The sequence below is a fragment of the Oncorhynchus clarkii genome, chromosome 7, assembly GCF_045791955.1.
Source record: "Oncorhynchus clarkii lewisi isolate Uvic-CL-2024 chromosome 7, UVic_Ocla_1.0, whole genome shotgun sequence".
NCBI lineage: Eukaryota > Metazoa > Chordata > Actinopteri > Salmoniformes > Salmonidae > Oncorhynchus > Oncorhynchus clarkii.
This window is the reverse complement of record NC_092153.1, coordinates 17,333,071-17,345,936: the sequence shown is the minus strand read 5'-3', so window position 1 is coordinate 17,345,936 and position 12,866 is coordinate 17,333,071. Positions and strand designations below refer to the sequence as shown.

Here is a 12,866-nt window from a genome sequence, read left to right as displayed (position 1 = left end):
TGTCTTTCTCAGCCTTGGCAACTACGCCTCTCTCCATGGACGAATGTACTGCAAGCCCCACTTCAAACAGCTGTTCAAGTCCAAAGGAAATTATGACGAAGGATTCGGACAGAAGCCTCACAAAGACCTTTGGAGTGCTAAAAATCAAGAGTATTCCATTGAAAATGAAAAGACTAAGCTAAAATCCCTGTCCCCTGAAAAACTAGATTCCAGAAATTCCACAGCCAGGAGCAGTGTCAGTTCGACGAAGATAGAGGTACCACCTCCACAGGAAAAGGAAGTGAACAAATCACAGGATGAAAACAAAAAGCCCACTAGTAAGATTGCGGTTGTATGGCCCCCTCAGAATGATTCTCCCAAGAAAGTGTTCATGATGGAGGATGAGGTGAAGCTGGTTAAACCCTCATGGCCTCCCCAGGATAGCTCTCCACAGACTGACACCGATGCCCATAAAAGCCAGATCAATGAACCTTCTTTAAATGATATAAAAACACAAAATTGTTCTCAAGAAACTGCATGGGAAAGTGCCGTTGTAACTGTAGAAACTCCAGCAGAGAAGAAGGATTTGACCACCCCTGTAGACCTAGTAGAGGTAACAGAGAGTACTCCCACCCATGAACCCCCAAGAGACGGTGGCATAGAGGTAGCTGGGAAAGTGGAAGCCAATGTGGAAGTGACACGCGAGGTGAATGAGGAAGGAGCTGTGGAAAGTGGGAATGAGACAGAAAAAGATGAAAAGGAAAGTGGAGAGAAGGTAGAGGATGTGAGAGTAAATGGACATAGCGGGGAGGCTGAGGCAGAGAACCCTTATAAAGAGGAGAAGGAGAAACCCGAGAAAGTAAATGGGAGTGAGGAGGTTAAGGTCAAGGTCACAGTGATAGATGGTGAGGCATCAGGTGAGCCAGCAGTAAACGCAAACTCCAACAACAACAATAACGGACTATTATTATTTGACCATGAACCAATGTTCAAAATGCTTGATGACTACAAAACAGGAGAAAGAGATTTAATACTTCAGTCCACAGAACCAGCGGCTGCCGAAAGCGATTTTAAGGAGGGCATATTCGGGGATGAAGAACTAAAATGGATGCCAACCGACGTTCTAGACATGGCACAGAGGGATGACGCTTTTGTGCCAATGGGTGCCAAATGTATGGAGGCCACAGACGACAGTCTAGATGAACATGTCTTCACAGAGGCGACTCAGAGTACATTTTATTTTGAAGCGGAACAAAAGATTAGCACCTCTAGCTTCCTGGAGGACATTTTTGCTGGGCTCGATAACAGTTCCATCCTCCTGTCTGATTTCAAGTCTGACCTCTTCAGTGAGTCTGTCAGTGAGAGGGCCTTGGTGTCATCTCTGGACGACCTTTTGGATTTTGGAATGGAGTCAAGAGGAAACACAGATAAGCCCAAAGACGGGTGGAAAGGGGATGAACAGCTTGACAGCTTTGCCATGAAGGATGTCTGTGCACAGGGGGAAAGCAGCATGCTGTGGAAAGATGATTATGACTCGCTGTCAGTGGAGGAACAAATCAAGAGGAACAGATATTATGACGATGACGACAGTGACAACTCCTAAATCTGATAACATTTAATCCATATTTTCTAGCACTCAATTTGTTAATTCTGTCCTCATACAATCCCTAATTTCATTTCTGTCCGTGGAGAGAAGAATCAAGCTAATATCACAACTTCCCTATAACTATTTTTGGACTGTGTTTTGGCAATGATATCGATGCTCTGTATTACAATATCTTGATTTGATCTTGCTGTTTAAAAGCACCTGGTGTGCAGTTTTTAAAAATTATAAAGGGATTTTCTGTTTCATGTTTTTCTGTATACATTGATTCTGATATTTTAAAATCATCAAAACAGAACCTATTCATATTTTGCAAAACATTCATTATAATTTCTTTCTACAGTATAATGGTTTTTGATTTGCTTGGTTTGTTGGAATGAATGTCTGTGAGGTTTAATCTTCTGAGTCTGATTAAAGATGATTTACTTTTCCTATTCTATTGTTTCTACATTAGTAATGTAGTTATTATTAAAGACTTGACATGTTTCTGGTACATTACATTTTAATCAGTGGGGGAAGAGATACTAAGGTAAACATTGTGTGTAGAGGTGTAGTTTGGTCTACGGTCTGTATGGTTGGCCAGCTGAGATCTCTTAAGTTAGAGCCATATTGAATTTCCATTGAGGGAACCAGAGGGTTGTAATAGGAATACAGACTTTAACATGTACAGTGCCTTCAGAAAACATTCATACCCCTTGACTTATTCCACATTTTGTTGTATTACAGCCTGAATTCAATAAATATATATATATATTTGTCTCACTCATCTACACACACTACCCCATAATGACAAAGTGAAAACATGTTTTTAGAAATGTTTGCTAATTTATTGAAAATGAAATACAAAAATATCTAATTTACATAAGTATTCATACCCCTGAGTCAATAAATGTTAGAATCAATTTTGGCAGTGATTACACCTGTGAGTCTTTTTGGGTAAGTCTCTAAGAGCTCTGCACACCTGGATTGTACAATATTTGCCCATTATTCTTTTTTAAATTATTCAAGCTCCATCAAGTTGATTGTTGATATTGCTAGACAGCCATTTATAAGTCTCACCATAGATTTTCAAGCCGATTTAAGTCAAAACTGTAACTAGGTCGCTCAGGAACATTCAATGACATCTTGGTAAGCAACTCCAGTGTAGATTTGGCCTTGAGTTTTTAGGTTATTGTCCTGCTGAATGGTGAATTTGTCTCCCAGTGTCTGTTGGAAAGCAAATTTAAACCGTTTTTTTCTCTAAGATTTTGCCTGAGTTTATAGATGTTTCTTTTTAGATATTCTAGATATTCTGTTTCTTTTTATCCTAAAATGCTCTATAGTCCTTGCCGATGACAAGCATACCCATTACATGATGCAGCCACCAGCATGCTAGCATGCTTGAAAATATGAAGAGTGTTACTCAGTGATGTGTTGTGTTGGATTTGCACCAAACATAGCGCTTTGTATTCAGGACAAAAACTTTTAAAAATGCCACATTTTTTTGCAGTATTACTTTAGTGCCTTATTGAAAACAGGATGTTTTGGAATATGTTTTATTCTGTACAGACTTCCTTCTTTTCACTCTGTCATTTAGGTTAGTATTGCGGAGTAACTACAATGTTGTTGATCCATCCTCAGTTTTCTCATATCACAACCATTAAACTCTGTCACTGTTTTAAAATCACCATTGGTCTCATGGTGAAATCCTTCCTCTCCGGCAACTGAGTTAGGAAGGACGCCTGTGACTTTGTAATGACTGGGTGTATCGATACACCACCCAAAGCCTGATTAATAACTTCACCGTACACAAAGGGATATTCAGCGTCTGTTTACACATCTACCAAATCGGTGCCCTTCTTTGCAAAGCATTTAAAAACCTCCCTGCTCTTTGTGATTGAATCTGTGCTTGAAATTGACTACTTGATTGAGGGACCTTAAAGATAATTGTATGTGTCAGGGTACAGAGATGGGGTAGTCATTCAAAAATCATGCTCCCCACTACTATTGAACACGGAATGAGTCCATGCAACTTCTTATGCGATTTGTTAAGCACATTTTACATTCTGAACTTATTAAGGCTTGCCATAACGAAGAGGTTGAATACTTGACTAACATTTCAGCTTCACATTTTTTATTGATTGCAAAACGCTTCTACAAGCAAAATTCCACTTTGACATTATGGTATATCAATTTTAATATTCAGGCTGTAACACAACAAAATGTGGAAAATGTTAAGGGGTGTGAATACTTTCTGAAGGCACTTTAGGGCTCTGTCACCCTAGCATAGCATGGCCTCACTGTGAAGTCGAGTCATGAGTTAATTTAGCCTAAAACTGTCTAATTCCAATGGTCTGTTATGAGTAGCATCATATCCATGCAAACTCTACAAAAATACACATTAGCCTACCTCAAACTTCTCAGCTTCGGCAGTGCAATTCCTTGAAGCCTTCGGTCATGCATTGCAAATGTGTTTAGTGGCAATGTCAGTCAACCTTGCTAAAGAAAGTAGAGTCCTCACTTCCAGACAGATTGATTGGCTACTATTCATTTCGCAAATAATCCTGATTGGACAGCTCTCTTGTCAGCTGCAGTACCGCATACAGTCACTGTCACGTCTCCCCCACTCCTTTCTTGCGGTGAGATCAGATGCAGAGCCCAGCGCAGGACGGACACAGTTTCAGCACCTCTTGTCTTGGTGGGATGTAGACAACTAGACCGGTAGGTTCAAATGCTTTGTAAACTGAATCCTATTGCTGCTATTTGTGTTTGTCCAGTGGCGACAGCCCGCAACAGTTTACTGAACACTTGGTACAAGCTTTCGTCGTCATTCAGCCTTTTTATTTCGTGCATGCGACTACTTTGTGGTTAGATTATAATCGTTTTGTAGTGACAGTGCAAACCATTCGGTCGCTGCTTCTTTGTGTTTAGAAATGCATCGTCGTTCGCTATTGTCCTATTGGCTTTGCCCTCTGATGCACCGTCCGGGACTCCAAAGGAATGTTCTGTATTGAAGAGTGCGTCTCACATTAGCAGTGATGCTGCGATGTTTTGTGGTCCAGAATTGTCGACAGATTTGATGTAAACTACGGCTTTGATGCAAAGCGATCCAAATAGCTATGAGTTGAAACCCTTGTATTGCTGCGCTTGAAGTTAATTGCGCAAGGCTAGCCTACATGTTTATGTCATTTTGAACTTCATGTCATATTGTTGTTTGTTTATATAGTCTATCATACTGAGCACATGCCTCGGGAACAAGTCCACTAGCACTTACTGTATGTCATCCACATACTACAGGGCGTTCAGCATAGGGACATACATTAATATACAACTACTCTTTTAAATACCACACATAGGCTACACTAACGGGATATTTTACTCAGAATCTCCCTCATCAAATGGGAACCTATAAGCCTTTGGAGGCAAGGATTCATCGTATTCAAAGCATAAACATGAATTATGAATGGTTTCTTAATATCGACTTTGCATAGGCAAAATATATAAAAGTATATTCACTTTTTACGTTTTGATTTTCATATTACGTTTTGGTGATAGCATCTGTTTTTTGACATGATGGTGCACCAGCCACATCACACTATTGAGATGAAAATGTAATTGCTATACTTGAAAAAGCCTTTAATTATATCATAGGGGAGGAGAGGATGAACAGTGTTGATAGAGGCATCTGTTTGCAGTAAGTAGGTTCAATGCACTTGTTCTACTACAATGACCTTGCACATACAAAGCCAATAACTGCATGTGGACAACAAATGTTACATACCCAACAGTAGGTCGTTGATTTGTTTACTGTCCAGGACTAGAGTATCACCACTGTTTACCATTTAGGTGTAGTATACACAAGCATGACCACGTAAATCAAAGCAAGACTGAACCTCCTCCTTTTATAGAACTGTTGATTGTAGCCAATAGGGCATAGTGACCATTTAAGTTGCAGCGTCTTGTCATTCTGTGAACAGTGTGCCTAAACCTCGGGAAATCTATTGGCAGAGACTTATTCTGACAGAGCTTTTTTGGAGTGCGAAACGCCATAGATCTCACGCCGTAGGCTTTTTCACTGTGCGACTGATCCTCTTTTGGAATTACACTGCTGCTTGAACTTGCTACATTAATACTTTTCACACACTTGCTTGTCAGAAAGTAATGCTGTAGCAAGAAGTATAGTCTGTCTTGTGTAAGCGCAGCCTCTCTCTGTCTCTCGACCTTACAGTGCCTGGTCGCTAATTCCCCTGGTCCTGCCAAAATTCCCTCATTTAAACCTGCGTTCTGGCATCCTACCAGTAACTGATATTTTATGGGTGAAAAAAAATGTCCCATTTCATTTCAAACATCCTCAGTGCCCCTTTTATCTAATTTGACAAGAAAGGCAGCAGTTGAATCTCAATTAAACAATGACATATCAAACGGGTATCTGAGACAGATGGAAGCTTTAAATGAGGAGAACAATGAAGGTTGTGGAAGAGAAAAGAGAGAGGAGGGGCTTTTATATGTACAAGGGATTGAGATGCTGAATTGGTTTGATCCATCTAAACACTGTCATATTGACTGATCTCAATAATATCACACTCCTCACAATTGCCTATTCTTCTCTACTGCATTGAAAGATTACGGTTCCTTCAATAGAAATCATGGGCTATAATCAAAGCGAAAGCGTCTTATTTCTCCTGGCTGTACCCTACAGAGTCTATGTTCACGTTTGCATTACCTTAGATATAGATCGATAGTAAGCCAATACAGAAAGTAGCCGTGTGCTGTCAGCAGGCCGTGCATCGGTCAAGTGTAATAGGAACCCAATAAAAGCCTTGGATGCACTTTATCTTACGTTAACAGCGGTGGTCGACGGGAAGCAACGATTTGCCTTAAGGAAACATCCTGTGCATTTTTTTTAGAAGCACTGATTCCCGTCAAATCTATTGCAATATTGAACGTGTACCGATCCAGGTCATATCACAAACCCTCTTATCTATAAATAGCTACTTATCTTTTACCGTCATGTCCCGTTGACACTGGCGAGGAGAAGCTCCACTCTACCCTATGTATTAACTCGCTGAGGGGCATTTGATTGCGTGTTTATGGCCCTTCTCTCCACTGGCTACTTGCTTAAGATTCATTGTATGCGTTGTTCCATTCGTGTAGGGAACATGTAGGTCTACATCAAGGATGTAATTTGACTTGAGAAATTGATCCTTTGAAATAAACACTTCAGAACAATGCAACAGTGTACCGCCACAGTTCTAATGGAATGGAATATTGAATGCTCTTCTACCCACAGGGATAATAAAATATCCAAGTGCTACATATTCTTAATTACACTTGTGTGCTGTGGTGGAATGATATTTATAAGAATCTACAAGGTTAATAGTTAATTCAGGAGATAAACACTATGTGACAGTGATGGATGGCATCGATAAGAGAGCAATATAAATGTGGATTGCAAAATAGCATATTACGCTGTTCCCAGGTCATGTGCACTTCAGCGTTTGTTTGTTTTCTTTCATATCAAAACAATTTAAAAGGAAAATCTGTGTCGCGGTAAACTTTTTTAGTTTATTTTTAACTCAGGGGAGTATTTCTGTCTTTCAAGTCTAGCCGGCCTGAGCTTGTCAAATGCCTATCTTCTTTTGTCCAAACAGAGTCCGCTTGAAACAGCTGCCATTTTATTAACACCCTGTGGATGTGTGTATATTGGGTCAGTATTTGGGATTGTTTTAGTTGAAGGCCTTTTAAAAGCCTGCTATATGGCAGGTTGGTTTAGTAAGGGGCCTAGCAAGAGCATAAACTCTCCCTGTAAAGTGTCTTCCGCTGTTTACAATAAATACAGTTTACCCCTTACATATGAATTAATATGACTTAGAGTGTCATATATTTTACTATTCTATTCCTGTCCCCATAGGAGAAACCTTTTTGGTTCCAGGTAGAACTCTTTTGGGAAACCAACAGGGCTCTACCTGGAACCAAAAAGGGTTCTTCAAAGTGTTCTCCTATGTGTACAGCTGGAGAACCATTTTAGGTTCTAGATAGCACCTTTTTATCTAAGACTTTACCTGTAGTCTGTTGGCTATATATTATTTGTGTGACCACGTTTTTGTGGGACTATATTCTACCTAAAGCAATAGTTCACTTGTTTTACCAAAATACTCTATGTGTTTCTGCTGGTAATGTCAATTGTGTTGGTATAGCATGCATAAAAGGCACTAGTCTTGTTTGTGTGTGGTACCGTATGTTTGTGTATGGTACCGTATGTCTGTGTGTGGTACCGTATGTTTGTGTGTGGTACCGTATGTTTGTGTATGGTACCGTATGTCTGCGTGTGGTACCGTATGTTTGTGTGTGGTATGAACCACTGTACAGCTATAATACAATTCCTCACATTTCCATTAGTGATTTTCATTCTCCAAGCGTCTCCAACGTTTTCATGCTGATGTGATTTGACCTGTGCTGTCCTCCTCTATACAGAGTCACTAACAAATGCAACTGTACATTTCATCCGTCTCACTCAATGCTCGGCCTTGATCATCTTTGTCATTGCCATCCAGAGTTTTTTGGATCGCTAGATAATCCCTTTAGCTATGACAGTCACACATGGCTCCCATCCTGCTTGTGCTTTCCAAGGCCCAAATGTGACAGCAGCACACAGTCAGTCAACCACAGTGACACAATTTTAATGTTTGATTTGATTTGACTCATGCATAAAATAGGCGAGCTAGATACATTTGTTGATGTTTAGCAGACACTCTTATCCAGAGCAACTTACAGTGAGCAGTTAGTGCATACAATTCCGTACTGATCCCCCGTGGGAATCAAACCCACAACCCTGGCGTTGTATTCCCCATGCTCTACCAACTGAGCCACAAAGGACCACAACACTGTGTTGTATACCAAAGTGCATGCAACACCAGTGATTAGGAAGGTACAGAGTCAAATTGATTGTGTTGTACAGTATGTGAATGGTTGTTTTATCAGTGATTTAAGCAAAGCCAAGCTATAGACACAAGCATTGTCCACCATATTTGTTTACAAGAATGGCAAATGGCCCTGTATGGCAAACACAGCGTTGTTATCCTCCGTAAGCATTCTAATGGCAGACGTCCACATTCATTCTCTGTGAAACAATTGAATAGCGTGTGATGTGATGTGAACGTGTCGGAGCGGAGCCAAGCGGCTGTCACGCCAAAAATCACAAACACATCCGAGGTTGATGAGGTGAGCTACCGCCATCTGAAGAATTGTGAGCAATGTGATGTCTAATGAACGCAGCTACATAAACTCAGTCCATTAGCTTTCCCAATATAATCCAACGGCTGATTATGTGGGGGAGCTAAACTGTAAACTTGCAGTTGCAGTCTTCCTTGAAGTGCTTTAGACAGTATGCGAGGACCTTTAGGACAAAGGTTCCTCTTTAACACGTCCTTGGAGCTCGTAGAGCTGGTATCACGGTGTTCGGCAGCCAATCTGGGACAAGAGATAAAGAGGAGGCAAATGCACCACGATTCCACCACATCAGCAGCATCAACAGCCGTAGCCCACTTTGTTTTCTGCAGCCCTGCCTCCACCACAGCTGGGACTGAGCACCGACTCTGGTCCGTGCTCTGCGGTGTCGGTGTGTGGATCTACAGTACATGAGCAGCCTACAGAGCATAGGCCACCACACCACTGTTGGCTGTGGGAAGGGAAGAGCTCCAAGCTCTGAGAGTTTCTCATGGGTCTCAGATATAATTTGGTTCTGCTGAAGGGCCTTTGTTGGTTTGCCAAACTGGCCACTGGAGGCGGACGGCTCCCAGCTCCCCTGGTCAAGTGGATGATTGGATTTGCGCTTCAGTAGTCATACAAGAGAGGGGCTTCAGGGGAACGAGCGGTCCCCTTGCTGCCTACTTGTGTTAAACTTTGGCAAGTGCCCTTTTTCCAACAATAGTAGTTGTTGAATCTGCTCCTATATTTCCATTATGTAGAAGCTGTTATGTCCCACCCACACCACATACATTATGTCTCTGGTCCGGTGCCATTTAGAAGGGGGAGGGGGTCAGGCTCAGTGCGCCATTAGAACCATTTAAGCTCTTAATTGTTGTTTTTTTTACCCTCCTAGAACACAGCACGACTCCAAACTCATGATGGGCCTGGGTTAGAGGTTGAGAGACTGAGAGAAAGGGAGGATGAGGAAGAGGAGGCTTGGTCCATACATGTAACTTTGCATATCTGAAGCCATGTACAGACCACGATAGCCCCCAGATGTCACATTGAAGGATTATGGCTTGTTGGAAGGACATGCTACATTTAGATGGGACAAGGTAACCCACATTGTTCATTCTAGTCTGTTTCCACGCTGTGAGTCTGTGAACAAAACAATATTACAGCTCAGTGGACTACAATGTTTCATTTGAATACTGATGTGTTCACTCCAATAGGCTATGCACTACACAGGAGGTTGGTGGCACCTTTATTGGAAGGGACGGGCAAGTGGCAATGGCTAGAGCGGAATAGGTGGAAAGGTATCAACAACATCAAACACATGGGTTCTTTGTGTTTGATGCCATTCCATTCGCTCCGTTTCCAGCCATTATTATGAGCCGTAGTCCCCTCAGCAGCCTCCATCGATGCACTATTCTGATTGTTTATACGGTATATAGAATGGAGTAGACCTAACAGTATTTTTCTTGCAAACAGTAATTAGATACAGACCACGCATGTTTCAGTTTTCCTCTGAGATCTGCATGTCAATTTGACATTTGCCTTCCTCTCAGAATTATGCCTCTCAAATTGATTTTGAAGGGAGGCAGGTTTAATATGGAACTGTCTGATCCCTGGCTTATCCCCGATGGTCACATGACCTACTAGTACTAGGGGATTTAAACACTCTATGAATCAGAGGTGCTCTTTAAAGGCTTTGACTGACTTTGAAATGAACCAAAAAATTGAAGATCACTTAAAAAAATACACACATTGACTCATCTCATTTGCTCTACTAGACTCCACTAGACCAGTCTTCTGTGAGAAAGAAAATGAATAAAATATTTATTAGGGATCCCCATTAGTTCCTGCCAAGGCAGCAGCTACTCTTCCTGGGGTTTATTATGGATCCCCATTAGTTCCTGCCAAGGCAGCAGCTACTCTTCCTGGGGTTTATTATGGATCCCCATTAGTTCCTGCCAAGGCAGCAGCTACTCTTCCTGGGGTTTATTATGGATCCCCATTAGTTCCTACCAAGGCAGCCGCTACTCTTGCTGGGGTCCCAACACATTAAGGCACTTACATCACACATAAAACAAAAGATAAAACAGTACATCATAAAACATTACATATCTACAATACAAAAGGCGTAACCATGTCCAGTGGAGCCGTGGCCTCCCTGATTAACCCTGACCCTAATGGTCGGCTATCCAAAGAATGCACTGGGAAAGGCTGATCAACCTGAACAAGAGGGATCCCTAGACTAGAAGCAAAACCACGGTCAATAAAATCTACTAGCGCCTTACCCTGGGAATGAGGGGCCAAACTCTGGAAAAGCAATCAACACATACATGTGAGCAACAGGGGACTCTCGGTGAGTCTGGTGCCTACTCACCTGGGGTGCCCGAACAGTGCCCTGCCCGTCGTCTCGACTCCCAGAAAAGCTCCTCCTGCACCGGTCAGCGGTGTGCCCCCACCAACAACATCTGGCGCAGGAAAGAGCTCCTCCTCCTGTCGCCCTCGTTGCAGCACTTCCGAGCTCCATAGGTGTTGGAGCAGAGGTGCTGGGGGATGAAACGGACATAGCCCGATCCGGACATCCGCTGGTGGCCAGCAAGTTGTCCAGCCGAATAGACCACTAGCTGGTCCAAGGTGATGGTGGTATCTCTACAGGCTAGTTCCCTACGGACGTCCTCACGCAAACTACACCTATAGTGATCGATCAAGGCCCTGTCATTCCATCCAGCACCGGTAGGCCAAGGTCCGGAACTCCAGGGCGAAGTCCTGCGCGCCCCTTGTCTCCTGCCTGAGATGAAACAGACTTTCACCCGCCGCTCGGCCCTCCGGTGGGTGGTCGAACACTGCCCGAAAGCGGCGGGGGAACTCTGGGTAGTGGTCCCTTGCCGAGTCTCCATCATTCCAGACCACTCCAGGGCCTTGCCTGAGAGGCAGGAGACAAGAGCGTTCACGCTCTCACGTCCCGAGGGAGCCGGGTGCACGGTTCCCAGGTAGAGCTCTAGTTGGAGCAAGAACACCTGACACCCGGCAGCCGTCCCATCGTACTCCCTCGGGAGCGCGAGCCGAATTACACTGGAGCCAGGTGACGCATGAGATGGTTGTGGGGGTGGTTGCAGTGTGGCCGGTGGAGGAAGGCCACCTCTCTCCCACCTGTCCATCGTCGCCATCACCTTTTCCATTGCCGTTCCCAGACACTGCAGTACGGCTGTATGTTGTTGCACGCGCTCCTCCATTGATGTAGGGAGAGCCTCTGCTCCTGCTGACTCCATCAAGCTGGTGCGGGATTCTGTTGCCTGCGTACTGAAGGTAGGTGAGGAGTCAAACGCAGGAGAGCAGAAATGTCAATGTAGCGTGTAACTTTTAATCAGGTCCAAAACAAACACAGTCCAGTACAAATGCCCAAAACCCAATGGGAACAAACATTTCTCCCGTAAGGCGTAGAACCACAACGCACCTTACTAAAATCACTACACGCGAAAATACACTGAGGCAAGCCTCCACAAGCAACAAGAAAAATAATGGGGAAACAGGGTAAATATACACACAGAAATCAAAGCAAATGAAAACCAGGTGTGACAGAACCAAATACAAAACAAACGGAAAGGAAACATGGATCGGTGATGGCTAGTAGGCCGGCGACGCCGACCGCCGAGCCGCGCCCGAACAGGGAGAGAGGCCACCTTCGTTGGAAGTCGTGATAGGGGCATATTCAGGGAGGGAGTCAGACTCCTCAGATTTCCAGGGGGCCCCTAACCAAGTAATGTTTTTGTTTTTGGGGGTTGTGTGCCTCCTGGAGGTAACGTTGTATATGTTAGGAAAATGTGTAGAATTGCAGGAAATTTGCTGGAGGCCGGTGCCCTGGGGCCTCAAATGCAGTAGCCCGGCCCTGATCCAACATCTCTCCATTACCAATAAACAGGGGAAGTTTGCATTTTTTTTTGGGGGGGGGGGGGGGGGGGTGTATAATCTTTGTTCTTTTGTAACTTTCTCACTCATCATTATTCATGATTATCCATATTCATGGTATCATCCACATTAATGTAGAAGTGTTCAGAAACATCTTCTATTCTTATTTACAATAAAAATGACTACAACATGACATTAT

The 12,866-nt window shown here is 43.2% G+C and overlaps 2 protein-coding genes across 6 annotated transcripts in view; both read left to right on the top strand.

Moving 5' to 3' along the window:
• Positions 1-2,336, top strand: part of LOC139412988 (xin actin-binding repeat-containing protein 2-like) — a 52,981-nt gene extending 50,645 nt beyond the window's left edge. For all 5 annotated transcript variants that reach the window (XM_071159930.1, XM_071159931.1, XM_071159932.1 and 2 more), the window contains one exon: positions 13-2,336. The gene's annotated coding sequence lies outside the window, so the exon portion shown is untranslated. The remainder of the gene's footprint in view (positions 1-12) is intronic.
• A 1,850-nt stretch (positions 2,337-4,186) lies between these two features.
• Positions 4,187-12,866, top strand: part of LOC139414132 (beta-1,3-galactosyltransferase 1) — a 116,742-nt gene continuing 108,062 nt past the window's right edge. Inside the window, exon 1 of the mRNA XM_071162012.1 lies at positions 4,187-4,282. The gene's annotated coding sequence lies outside the window, so the exon portion shown is untranslated. The remainder of the gene's footprint in view (positions 4,283-12,866) is intronic.